Source organism: Stegodyphus dumicola, chromosome 11, assembly GCF_044657685.1.
Source record: "Stegodyphus dumicola isolate Sdum_Otavi_A_Nest chromosome 11, ASM4465768v1".
NCBI classification, from domain to species: domain Eukaryota; kingdom Metazoa; phylum Arthropoda; class Arachnida; order Araneae; family Eresidae; genus Stegodyphus; species Stegodyphus dumicola.
In genome coordinates this window covers 127,982,795-127,994,877 of record NC_140778.1, presented here as the reverse complement: position 1 = coordinate 127,994,877, position 12,083 = coordinate 127,982,795, and positions in this window count along the sequence as shown.

Sequence of the window (12,083 nt, the reverse complement as noted above, 5' to 3'; positions counted from 1 at the left end):
TAAAATCGAATTACCTTAATTTTTTTTTCTAATGTAATTAACGAAAACTTGTGAAAATATTTCATTCAAATTAAACCATTCTGAGAAAACTGTCCTGTGAAAAGTATAGCATTTAATTCCGTTCAGAATGAAATGTTGTTTAAAAATATGTTGTTTTCACATACTTAGGACTCTGAAGTGTTGTAGAAAAAGAAAATATATACATTTATATGTATATTTGCGACGTAATTACAAAATATTTACACCCGAACGCGTCAAATCCCATAGAACTCAATGGTAAATGACCCAATGTTTTGGTCACCACGTAGGGATCGCCTGTGCTTCAGAGCAGGGTACGGAGAAACTTGTTTAGGGCGACTCCAATTATACTTCCTACCTCCATGGGCTTAACATACCGGATTTTCTGCAATCATCAGATATTTTGAAAATTAAAAGAAATGAAAAATGCTCAAATGCGTACATTTGCTGTAAGTACTTATTTTAGATTAAACATATGACTTTAAGCAATTTCCAAATTTTGCTAAGTCCACTGAGACATCAAAGGTCCAAATTAATTTGGTGTTGCTTGATATTTGAAGAGAAAAATAACATGTTTCGTAAATGTGTACGTATGGGAACATTTTCTATTAATCATATGGGAATAGATGATTCATAAATAATAAAAAATAACGTTTCGTAAATGTGTACATATGGGAACATTTTCTATTAATCATATGGGAATAGATGATTGATAAATAACAAAAAATAAATAATAAAAAATAACGTTTTGTAAATGTGTACGTATGGGAACATTTTCTATTAATCATATGGGAATAGATGATTCATAAATAACAAAAAATAAATAATAAAAAATAACATGTTTCGTAAATGTGTACGTATGGGAACATTTTCTATTAATCTTATGGGAATAGATGATTCATAAATAACAAGAAATAAATAATAAAAAATAACATGTTTCGTAAATGTGTATGTATGGGAACATTTTCTATTAATCATATGGGAATGGATGATTCAAATTCTATACGTCAATAAAATTATTTAATTTTCTAATGTAGAATAATTTTTATTGTAACTTTCCTTTGAGATCAAGCGTTACCTAATGGGAAATGTGGCAGTTATGGAAAATAAGTACTTTTATCTTAAGACTACGGCCATAAAGCAGAAAGGATAATAACTTTAAAAATATATTATGTAAAATAATACAACTGGGGATTTAGTTTTTTTTTCCCCTTCAGCTGTAGAAGGAAATACTTAGCGAATACTAATAAATTAGAAGGGGCATTTTGTTTTATTTCCTTATTCACATAAGGAAATAATTCTAATAAAAAATATAAAGTTTTTTTTTTTTTGTTTTTTTTTGTTGTTGTTGTTAAATTGGAGTCTCGGACAGTAAATAACATTACACAGGGAAATAAAATTGATAAAAGTACTTATTTTCCATAACTGCCCCATTTCTCATTAGGTAACGCTTGATCTCAAAGGAAAGTTACAATAAAAATTATTCTGCATTAGAAAATTAAATAATTTTATTGACGTATAGAATTTGAATCATCCATTCCCATATGATTAATAGAAAATATTCCCATTTTTGTTGTTAAATTGGAGTCTCAGGCAGTAAGTAACATTACACAGGGAAATAAAACTGATACAATGAGGAAAGTTAATAAATAATAATTAAGTACATACTATTTGTTTCCTGCAAATCTTTAGAAATCACTCACAGCAAATCTTTAGTAATCTTAATACGCATTTATTAAGAGGAAATCTCAAGAAACATGTCAGTTCAATGTAATAAAAGGTAAAACATAAGATATAATTAATAATATTTCAGAATTAAAAACAAACATTTTTCGATTTCTTCAAAAGTGGAAAAATATCCTTTATATGCTTAGTTATGGCTTTTGAGATCAACTAATTCCCTGGAATTTAAAAGTATCAAAACAAATATGTTAAATACTACTCTATTGAGTTTCGCTGCTCACCTCCAATTAGAATAACATTCAATGAAACCTTTCACAAAATCTTTCAACAAAAGCAAAAAATGTTTAACAAAAACGTTTTCAGTTCATTGAAACTTACTTCATATAACGCAGCTTTTTAAAAACACACAGAATTTTTTACTCCACTTGGATTATGCCTTCTTAGGTAATGAAATTATTGTGAGAATTGGATATTGTGAGATTTTGTTTCTCAGTGTGTATTACTTAATGTTTTAGCACTTTATTTGTTAAAAATATTCATAGCTATTTTTTCTTCTTCATTTAATAACATAATTTCCTCATTGTTAGTAAATTAAGGTTTGGAAAAATCTTAAAAGGGGAAAATTAAAACTTGCATATGAGAACTTAAAAATTTCTAATGGAGGTATACTTTTTGCGCAGATATCCTTTCCAGCTTTGTCATAATGTAAATAATCCAATTGAATCATGTTTAAACTTCGTTAAACAAACATATCATGTAAATATGCTTATATTATTTTTAAAAGTGCATAGATATTTCAGTTATATTATTTAAGATTTTCGAATATGACTGAGTATGTAAAAATAGTTCCGATCATGGCCAAAATCAGGCTTCTTTTTATTGGAGCTATATTCCACACAGTCAATGAAACATTTTCTTGCCTTCTTGCACGGAATAACAGTTTAGTTTCAGAAATATATTTACTTCTTTCCATTAGCTGATCAGCAGCTGTGCTCAATTCAGCAAATGCTTCATAAAGCAAAGATGCATACACAGTCACTAATAAAAAAGACATAAAGCTGGTGAAAAGCAAAGTCACAACATAAGTAATGGTCTCAATGTTATAAGCTTTTCTAGGTACTATTATGACAGAAAACGTTAAATACATGATAATAGCATCGTACAGGATAGTTAAAAAAGCTAAGAACGAAATCTGTTCATCATTCGCTTCCAATATATCCTTTAAGAAGTCAAAATTCAATAGGTATCGTTCGTAATCGAATGCCTCAGCATTCTTCATGGACTTCACGAGATTTCGAACTACTCCGATGAAATGCTGGCATTTTATTGCATAGAATGCTGAGAAGGAACTCACTGGCAAATACAAGAAAAAAACCAAAGTAAAATAATAGACAACATTTATCGAATAACTTGCTATTGCGTTTTCAATAGGATTTCTAAAAATGAAGATATAAAGTTTATCAAAGCTAAATTCACTATGAAGGAAATAATTAAAAAGTAATACGTGCAGTAACATACTGAGGATAGCGTAAATCATAATCAGACGTTGATGACTAACTCTAAAACTAGAATTCAATTCCAGTGTAAGTTGTAAGATGCTTTCCAGGTTTCCAAGTTTTAAACACAGCCTAATTCGGTAAGCAACAATGATGAGCACCAGCAATATATTAACTGCCATTAGAGCCGACTTTTCATTTCGCAGTGAAAAGCCAAATTCAAACGCGATGTAGCACGCACAAATGAAAAGATTAAACAGCCACATCAGATATTTGGATAACGAACGCATTTTGTTGTCTTCAGGATATATTTTCAGATTAAATATTGCACTAAAATAAAATAGCGCGAATATGTATTTATACGAATTGATTTTATACTTAGTTCTTGTTCTGAATGCTGTTTCCATTAGTAAATTTTGGTACTTACTCGTAAGGTAACGTATCTATTCCTCTTGATTAAGTTCCTCAAAAGAATTATATTGCAATCAACATCAACCCGTTAGATATTGGATCGTTCCAAACAGCATACTGAGCAAATGCACTTAATCTCTATTCTGTCTGTCAGCTTAGGTATCTATAGTAACCTTTGAGGAATAATTTCAATTATTGGAAAAGCATTTACCGAAAATATTGTTTGTCAAGTTCTTGATTGGTATGCTCATCTGCAAACAATAAAAGCCAATGTTTCTCTAATGTTGCTACGATGTATTAGGAAAGTAGTTTTATAGATTAAATTTAGGTAAATGTTATCGTATAGTACTTTATTTTATTAAATTAAAATTGTTATTATTCTGCACCACGATTAATCAGTTTATAAGTATATTTTTATACAGCATTCATATCGATGTTTTCAGATAACAAAATGCGTTTAAAACAGAGTATAGGTAATTTATTTCTTACACATTTGCTTCATATCGATACTTTAATGTTAAGCTCTTAATTTTCCTACCGTTGTAAAAATACAATGTACACATGTACCAAGTAGTACAAAAGTAATACGTGCAGTAGTACAGTGCATACAAGACATGTAATTAAAGCATTTCGAGTTATGTTTCAAACAATACAACAATACGACGAGCTAATAAGCGCGTCGAGAATAAGAAATGAAAAGTTTGCAAACTTTAAAATAAATAAAAGAAAGAGAGAAGCAGTATATTGGATTTTTATAATTATATGAATAGGATTATATCAGTTACACTTTCAGGATTAGAAGTCTTTCGTCTTTCCCAACGTGTTCAGTATGCATCATTCAAAAGATCTCTCAACCACTTCCGTTGTATAATCCTTTATACAATCATTTCCTTTATGAATCAGTTGTAAGTTAGAAACTTTAATTGTGAGCAAGTTACTGTGTGTGTCACCCTCCCTACGTATAATCATCTTCACTTTTGCGCTGTTTATAATCCTCTTGTAAGCCCACCAGAGGCCGAGCGGTAAAGACGCTGAACACTGGTAGTTCGTTCCGAGGTTCGAATCCCGCGAACGGGCTGGCTGGGCGTTTTCGTGGTTTGCCCCTTGTGTAACGTGTATACGAGCCAGCTTCCCTTAAAAAGTCCTCCCCGAAGGCATCCCTCCCTTTAGGCAGATAACCCTCGTGTGCTGTGCCATAATTAAATAATCCATAATCCTCCTGCAAACAGACTTTGTGAAAATTTTTTTGGATACTATTTTACCTTCAGATTTACCTACTCTCGCCGCTGGCGATTTTAATGCTAAACATATTGACTGGAATTGCCGGAAAAGTAACTACAATGGTAAAATACTTCATGAATATATTTCTCAGCATCCAGTGGCAATTCACGCCACCCCCTTCCCGAATATATAAGCGATCGAGCCAGATAGAACTCTCGGACATACTGGATATTGCGGTCCCTACTACTACTGTTCGTCTCCATGGAAGTTCTCCATAAACTGTCATCCGATCACCTCCCCGTGATTGCTACGCTAGGTGTGACGAAGAATATGAAATACACCACGAAACGTTTCACAAATTGGAGACTTTTTAAAAATTTGATGAAAAATTCCCCACCTCGGCTTCAAAATCTTCATACCGTGCACGCAATTAACTGCGCTATCACTGCATTATCTGACAGTATCAAAGGTGCAATTTCGGAAGCTAGTGAGACTTTTCCTAGCAGTAATAAAATCTTCCGACTTCCTCCCAAGATTCGTCAGCTCATGAGAGAGAGAAACCGGCTGAGAAAGTGCTTTCACTTAACATGGGACCTGGCTCTCAAACGTGACATCAATCGGTTTAATAAGTTAATACAAAAGGAAATTAAAAACTTTAAATCTGAACTTTGGGATGAAGAAATGTAGAATCTTGATGGCAAAGATGGCTCCTTCTGGACACTTATTAAAAACTTAAAGACTACCTTCTCGAGCAATCGACTCCTTCACTACAATGATAATGTGGCAATATCCAATAAGACAAAGCTTCCATCTTCGCCTCACATCTCCAGGAGCAATTCACACCAAATGATTGGCTTAAATGCTTAAATGCTAATTGCTTATGCTTATATTAGCCCAGTTGGGCTTTAATAAGCTTTATTGATCTAATTCGCTAAGCACAATCAGAATGTCAATTATCAGCTAGTTCCCAGCCGGGAAATCGGAGCGGGTAAGGAAAAGAGGGCCCATCGGCCATAGTGACAAAGTCCAATCATCAAAGTAACTTAACTCTCACCCCTGAGACAAGAGTAATAATCACGTGTATGGAGCTATGAAGATGCAAAAGAAATGAAAGTACATGAAATGTGCATAGGATACAGTGTTGAACATGTAATAAACAAATGAAAGTGAAGTAATGTACGCATAAAAATGTGTTATTTACATATTTAAAAACGAGTGGGCTAAGTGACAAAATTGTGATCCCTCATTCTGTGAGCCGTGAAAGGCCTGATATTGTAGTTCTCAGGAATGCAGATATAGTTCAGTACAGCATTAAAGTTTCCTTTACTGCAATTCAAACCTTTGTCAAAGAACTTGCTGTTACGTTTTTGCAGAAAAAATTGAAAATGATTGGCCCAATTACTCTGCTTTTAAATTAAACACCCTTCTACGAGTCAGTGATTGGCTGAATGCTCCAACTGTCCGTCATCCTATTACTTTTGCCACTCCTTCTGAAACTGCAAATATTATTAAGCAATTAAGACTGAAAAAATCTCCTGGTATCGATGGGATTTCAAATGCAGCAATTAAAAATCTTCCTACGAATATTATATGTAACCTGACAAGTATTTTTTAACGCTTGCCTCGCAATGTCGTACTTTCCCACCCCATGGAAAATTGCAAAAGTAATTCTGCTGCCTAAACCTGGAAAAGATTACTCAAAACCCGACGGATATAGATCGATAAGCCTACTGCCGGTTTTAGGTAAGGTCTATGAGAAAATTATTCTGAACAGGCTAAAACCTTACTTTTACTACCTACCGCCGGAACAATTTGGTTTCCGCGCTCATCTCTCGACGACTAAGCAACTCATTAGAATCACCGTATTTGCTGGAGAAGCTCTCCATTGCAAGCTCAATGTTGCTATTCTCATGCTAGACGTGGCGAAATCCTTCGACCGCGTCTGGCATGAGGGTTTAATAGCCAAGCTTATCGATCTCAATCTGGACACAGAACTGATTTTACTAATCTACTCTTTCATCAATGACCGAACCTTTAGAGTTTCTGTTGGATCGGAATTATCTAATACAAAAATCATGGCAGATGGCGTCCCCCAAGGCTCGGTGACCGGCCCTCTACTGACACAGCACTTGCGGTGAAGTCTATGAACATAAATCACGCGATTAAAAAACTGCAGGATATTATTCCCTCTATCGAAAAATGGTGCAGTTTCTGGAAAATCCGAATAAATGCGCAAAAATCGCAGCTGCTACTTATAAGAAAAAAGAAACGCAGTGAACCTATAAAGAAAAGTGTTTTCCTTTTTAATGAAGCGGTTCCCATTGTGAAACAGGCAAGATATCTTTGGATTATCATAAATGATAAACTCATTTGGAAACAGCATATTCAGCATGTAAGGGATAAAGCGGTTAAAGTTACGAAGAGCTTATTCCCTATCATCGGGAAGTACTCCAAGTTCACCCTGGAAAAGAAAAGACTCATTTATCTAGCTACAATTCAACCTATTATGTCATATGCTTCCCCTGCCTGGACGTCTTTCACCAAAAGAGACATAAAAAAACTGCAAATAGTGCAAAACCGCTTCTTCAGGATAATCACAAATGCTCATCCTTATGTAAAAAACAAGTGTCTTCACGAGGATCTCAAGCTTGACACTATCGAGGAATTCCTTAGGAAAGTTAATACTTCTTTCTGTGACCCTGCTAAGCAGTGCGAACATATGAGCATATTCAATTTATTCCACTATGAAATCTTGCAAGAGGACCGACACTTAGAACCTTACGTTGCATTTCTCCTTAGCGGAAACCAAGATTTTCCAACTTAAGTGACTTTAAACTATGCTTATCTTCAAAATATTTCTGTAAATAGTTAATTTGTCTGATTGATTGACTGCTGCTGCTATGAATGATACTTGCCTCTTGACAGCTACTGACATGCCATTTAATTGCATTTAAAAATTACTATTTACTGAGTTTATCTCATGACATCGATCTCGCCTTAGGGTGTGGTGTATTTTCCAATACACCTCTTATTTTATTATGATTACTAATGGCCTTTGGTAAAATGTTTAACTACTGATTAGAACTCTTAGAAGTTGATGCCGGAAGAAAAGAATTGACCTTCGAAATAGCAATGAATTGAAGTACTTTTAAAAAATATAACTAGAAATATATAAATTCATACTTTCAAAGCATTTTATTTATAAAAATCATTACTAATGGAGTGTTTGCAAGTATTGCATAAAAATTCATTTGTGAATGTTGCATAATGTTTCTAGAAATTACTTGATCGATTACCTTATCATTACATATCATCCCTGCTATACACAGCATCACCTTATGAATACTCGGAAAGCACTCCTCATGTCAGAATGTATAGAGAATTCGCCGATTTCGTCATTATTATCTACGAAAAGTTTACTACATGATGCATTTCGATTTGCTTCAGCAAATCAGATATTTTCTTCTGTTATCAACTTTTTTAATTTTTTTCAATTTAAAAATATTTAAACTCCTTGTACACCACTGTGCTAGCAAGCCGGCATCTATCATCAGGCTATCGCTTCAAGAATCGTCATCGTTGGGTCCAAGCCCTTGGTGGCAGTTGTTGGACCGGTTTTTTTCCTCTTCGCTACTGGGAGTTCAAGGGTGAAGGACGGGCTTCGGCCTGTCTCTTCACCTACAGCCTCGTGTGATCATAGACGTTTAGCTTTCCTGAAAAGTCCGATAACTGTAGTTTTATTATTGAATATCTTCATTCTATATGCAGTTGCTGAAAATTCATCCTGGGTGGAATGATGTTTTAAAACGAGAATCGTAAACGATCTCATTGTGCAATTTAAGACTCATCCATTGTCTATCGCCACGTGGTGACTGCTCCAAATTAATTCACTGGTAGAAGCTTCAAAATCAAAAGAAATTTCAAGATGAGTATACTCCTGGTCTACATATATCTTCGATTCCCGTTTAATTTGTGATCTATAGAAAGTGATGCAAATGGATAGTGCTCTGCAGTATATCGATAAACGAATGGACGCTCTGTATTTATAGGAGGACTATAGTTATGATCTGATATTTAATTTTCTTGTTTATTTGTGTGAGCTCAGCAATAAAATTTTTTGATAGGAAAGATAAATAGTAGATGAATAACTTGTATTTTCTTCTTCAACTATCACGAAGTCTGGGGTAAGTATTTTATTTTGCTATCCTCTGTGGGTCACATATTTTATCGCTGTCATTCGGGTTATTGCGGAAACAACGTGATGTACTCTTAATCACTGTCATAATTTCATCGCTGATAAAATTGATATTCAAAATATTGGTTATCACTTATACACCTGAATAAATATATTAGATATTTCTCATAGCTTACAGAAATTAACACATTTTTTCATTACATAAGAAATTAAAATATATAAGTATTCTTACTACTACAAATATTTTCACCACATATAGCTCTTCTAATTAATATTTTCACCACAACCACATATTATATCACAAGGCTTGCGACTTTGAACGTTTAATCAATATGCGTTAAATCTCCCCACAGTTCATGTTACTTGGTGACGTATTTGGTGATTTCCTTCCTCAACTCTTTTCATAGACGTATACCAACGAAGAGGCTGTAACGCCTCTTCGTTAATAAGTTTTAAATTTGATTTGCTAAATAATTTTTAAAGCATATTAATAACGACAATAAAAACATAAACAGAACTAATAAGGACGAAAATTAAAAAATTCAAATTTATATTTATTTTCCGTTTGAATTAGAATGCTTGGTATTTGAGAGAAATTTCTGTTGGTTACATTTTATAATTCACGTGTAATACTGTTAGTTAGACTTTGTATTGACAACTGTATATTAAATTTTCAAACTGACATTTATTTCAAATAATTATGTGTTGAACTATAAATAACTTACTCAAAATAAACAAATTTGGGAAATTTGGCAGGGAGTCAAATCTTGAAAATAAATATTGACAAATTATTCTCTTCTATATATTAAATGTTTCTTCGAGAATGCAGAAACAATTTTACATATTTGCATGAAAATAATTATAAACTTCTGTTTTTCTTAATATAACTTTCAGCTACAATACATAATGAAATTGCGATGTTGATAAAGTTCATAACCATGGAGCAGTTACTAGAAAATATCTTCATCTCAAATTGTAGATTTTCGTCTGTTAATTTGATTCTTTTCTTATACTAGTATCTATCTATCCCTTCTTGATTCCTATAGCTCTCACCCTTTCGTCTTGGAAAAGAGAACGTTTATGAAACATTTAATGCTTTGTTTTCACAATTTTTGAAGTTTCACCATTTAAATCATTATCATCTCAAAAATGAATTCGATAGTCTTGTTACGTAGTATTACATCATACATAACATTTTTTTTTTTTTTCTTTGCAGTAAACTCTGAGCTTATGTTCTTTTATAAGCAGAGTAACAGCTGGTAATATTTTTATCGACTTTCAATATTTTTTATAGCTTATTTTATCTATCTTTGTCATATTCTGAATACTGTGAATGCTCTTTGGAAACGGAATTGAACAATTACATTTGAAGCGATTAACGTTCTGATGCATTTGACTGAAAAAATGAGGAAGTATGATATGTCACTTTCACAAGTGGCATCAAGCAGTAAAAGTGTCATTCACACCAAACGATTTAATATTTTAATATCTCAGAGAAACACGGCTGTTTTACCAACGTTCATAGCTTCAACAGACGAATCTCCTTGATGATGAACCTGTTTATAGTGGGAAATGTTCATAGCTTTAAGAGACGCACCTCCTTGAAGTTGAACCTGTTTGTAGCGGGAATTATGTTAGGTTTGATAGGTACCATTAACGGTGCGGAGGCTAAAATAGGCTCAGGTACAATGAAATATTTCTTTAGAATATAAAAATGTAATTTCTATAATTATTCTTTACAACTGTGTACACATAAATTCGTTTTCTTTAGATAAGAATTTGGACTATCAGCTCTCTTTATATCTAAGTACTGAAAGGTATTACGGACTTAAAAATGTGTGCTATATTTCATTTAAGCTTAGTTTGTTTCAACAGTGCTTATTATTTCTGGAGTATGTGGTTTGATTTTAAGGAGATTCATGCACCTTAAGATCTTCGAATATGTGACTGTAGCAAGAATTGGGATATTTTATTTATTTTCAAAGCAATTACTTCCATCTTTTTATAGCTGACTACATAATATAGCTGCTTTCTGAAATAGTATTCCGAAAGTTTGTGTTGCCACAAATATTTTTATAATTTAATACGCTTTGTGATAAAATTTTTGTCATGTTTTCACCTTGCGCGCACAGTTTAAAACATTCTGTTGCGTAATTTAATTCCATATTTAATATATAGCTTTTATAACATTCGAAAACTACTGTGAAGCAAAAATTCTAAGAATTTCAGGTTACAATTTTATTTTATTTGGAGTTGATTTTATAAAATGTATTTTATTAATAAAATCTGTAATGTTTTGGTGCATAAAATTTTTTAATATTAAAATATTCATTAGATTTTTGGTTTGGTTAGAAAACAGTGCCCATATAAAGAATTCCATCCAATTTCAAGTATGTACCATTAGCCATTTTTAAAATATCATGCGCGCAAGGTAGAAACATGACGAAACATTTTGTCACAAAGCGGATTAAATTACAAAACTATTTGTGACAACACAAACTTTCTGATTACTAGTTCCCAAAGCAGCTATATTATGTAGTCAGCTGTAAAAAGTTGGATGTAATTGTTTTTAAAATAAATAAAATATTCCAATTTTTGCAACAGTCACATATTCGAAGATCATAAGGGGTTTAAAGTATATGAGTCCGCTTAAGCCAAGGTACCAGTCGAATACCAATTGAAGTAAAGCATTCGTTTAAACATCGGCAGTGATTTTGCTTTTCATGCTCACATTCTTAAAATTACTTAGTAACCTTTTGTGCCCTTGAGCACGAACACGGGTTATGCTTTGCTTCATTTTCATGCTTTGAACACGTATCGTGAAACTCCAAATAGGACATGGGATGGATGTCCTATTTGTCCTATCCAAATAGGACATCCATCCCAGATGACTTCATCATTATCAAAAAGCAATATGTTTACTATGGATCATACCTAAGCAAATAACTTCACATCTAATAAAGTGCAGATATGATAACTGCAAGACTGAAGTACGTTTAATGAATTCCGAGATATTGTGGCAAAGGTAGTAGAGATGCATTGGTGTCTTTTGTAAGAAG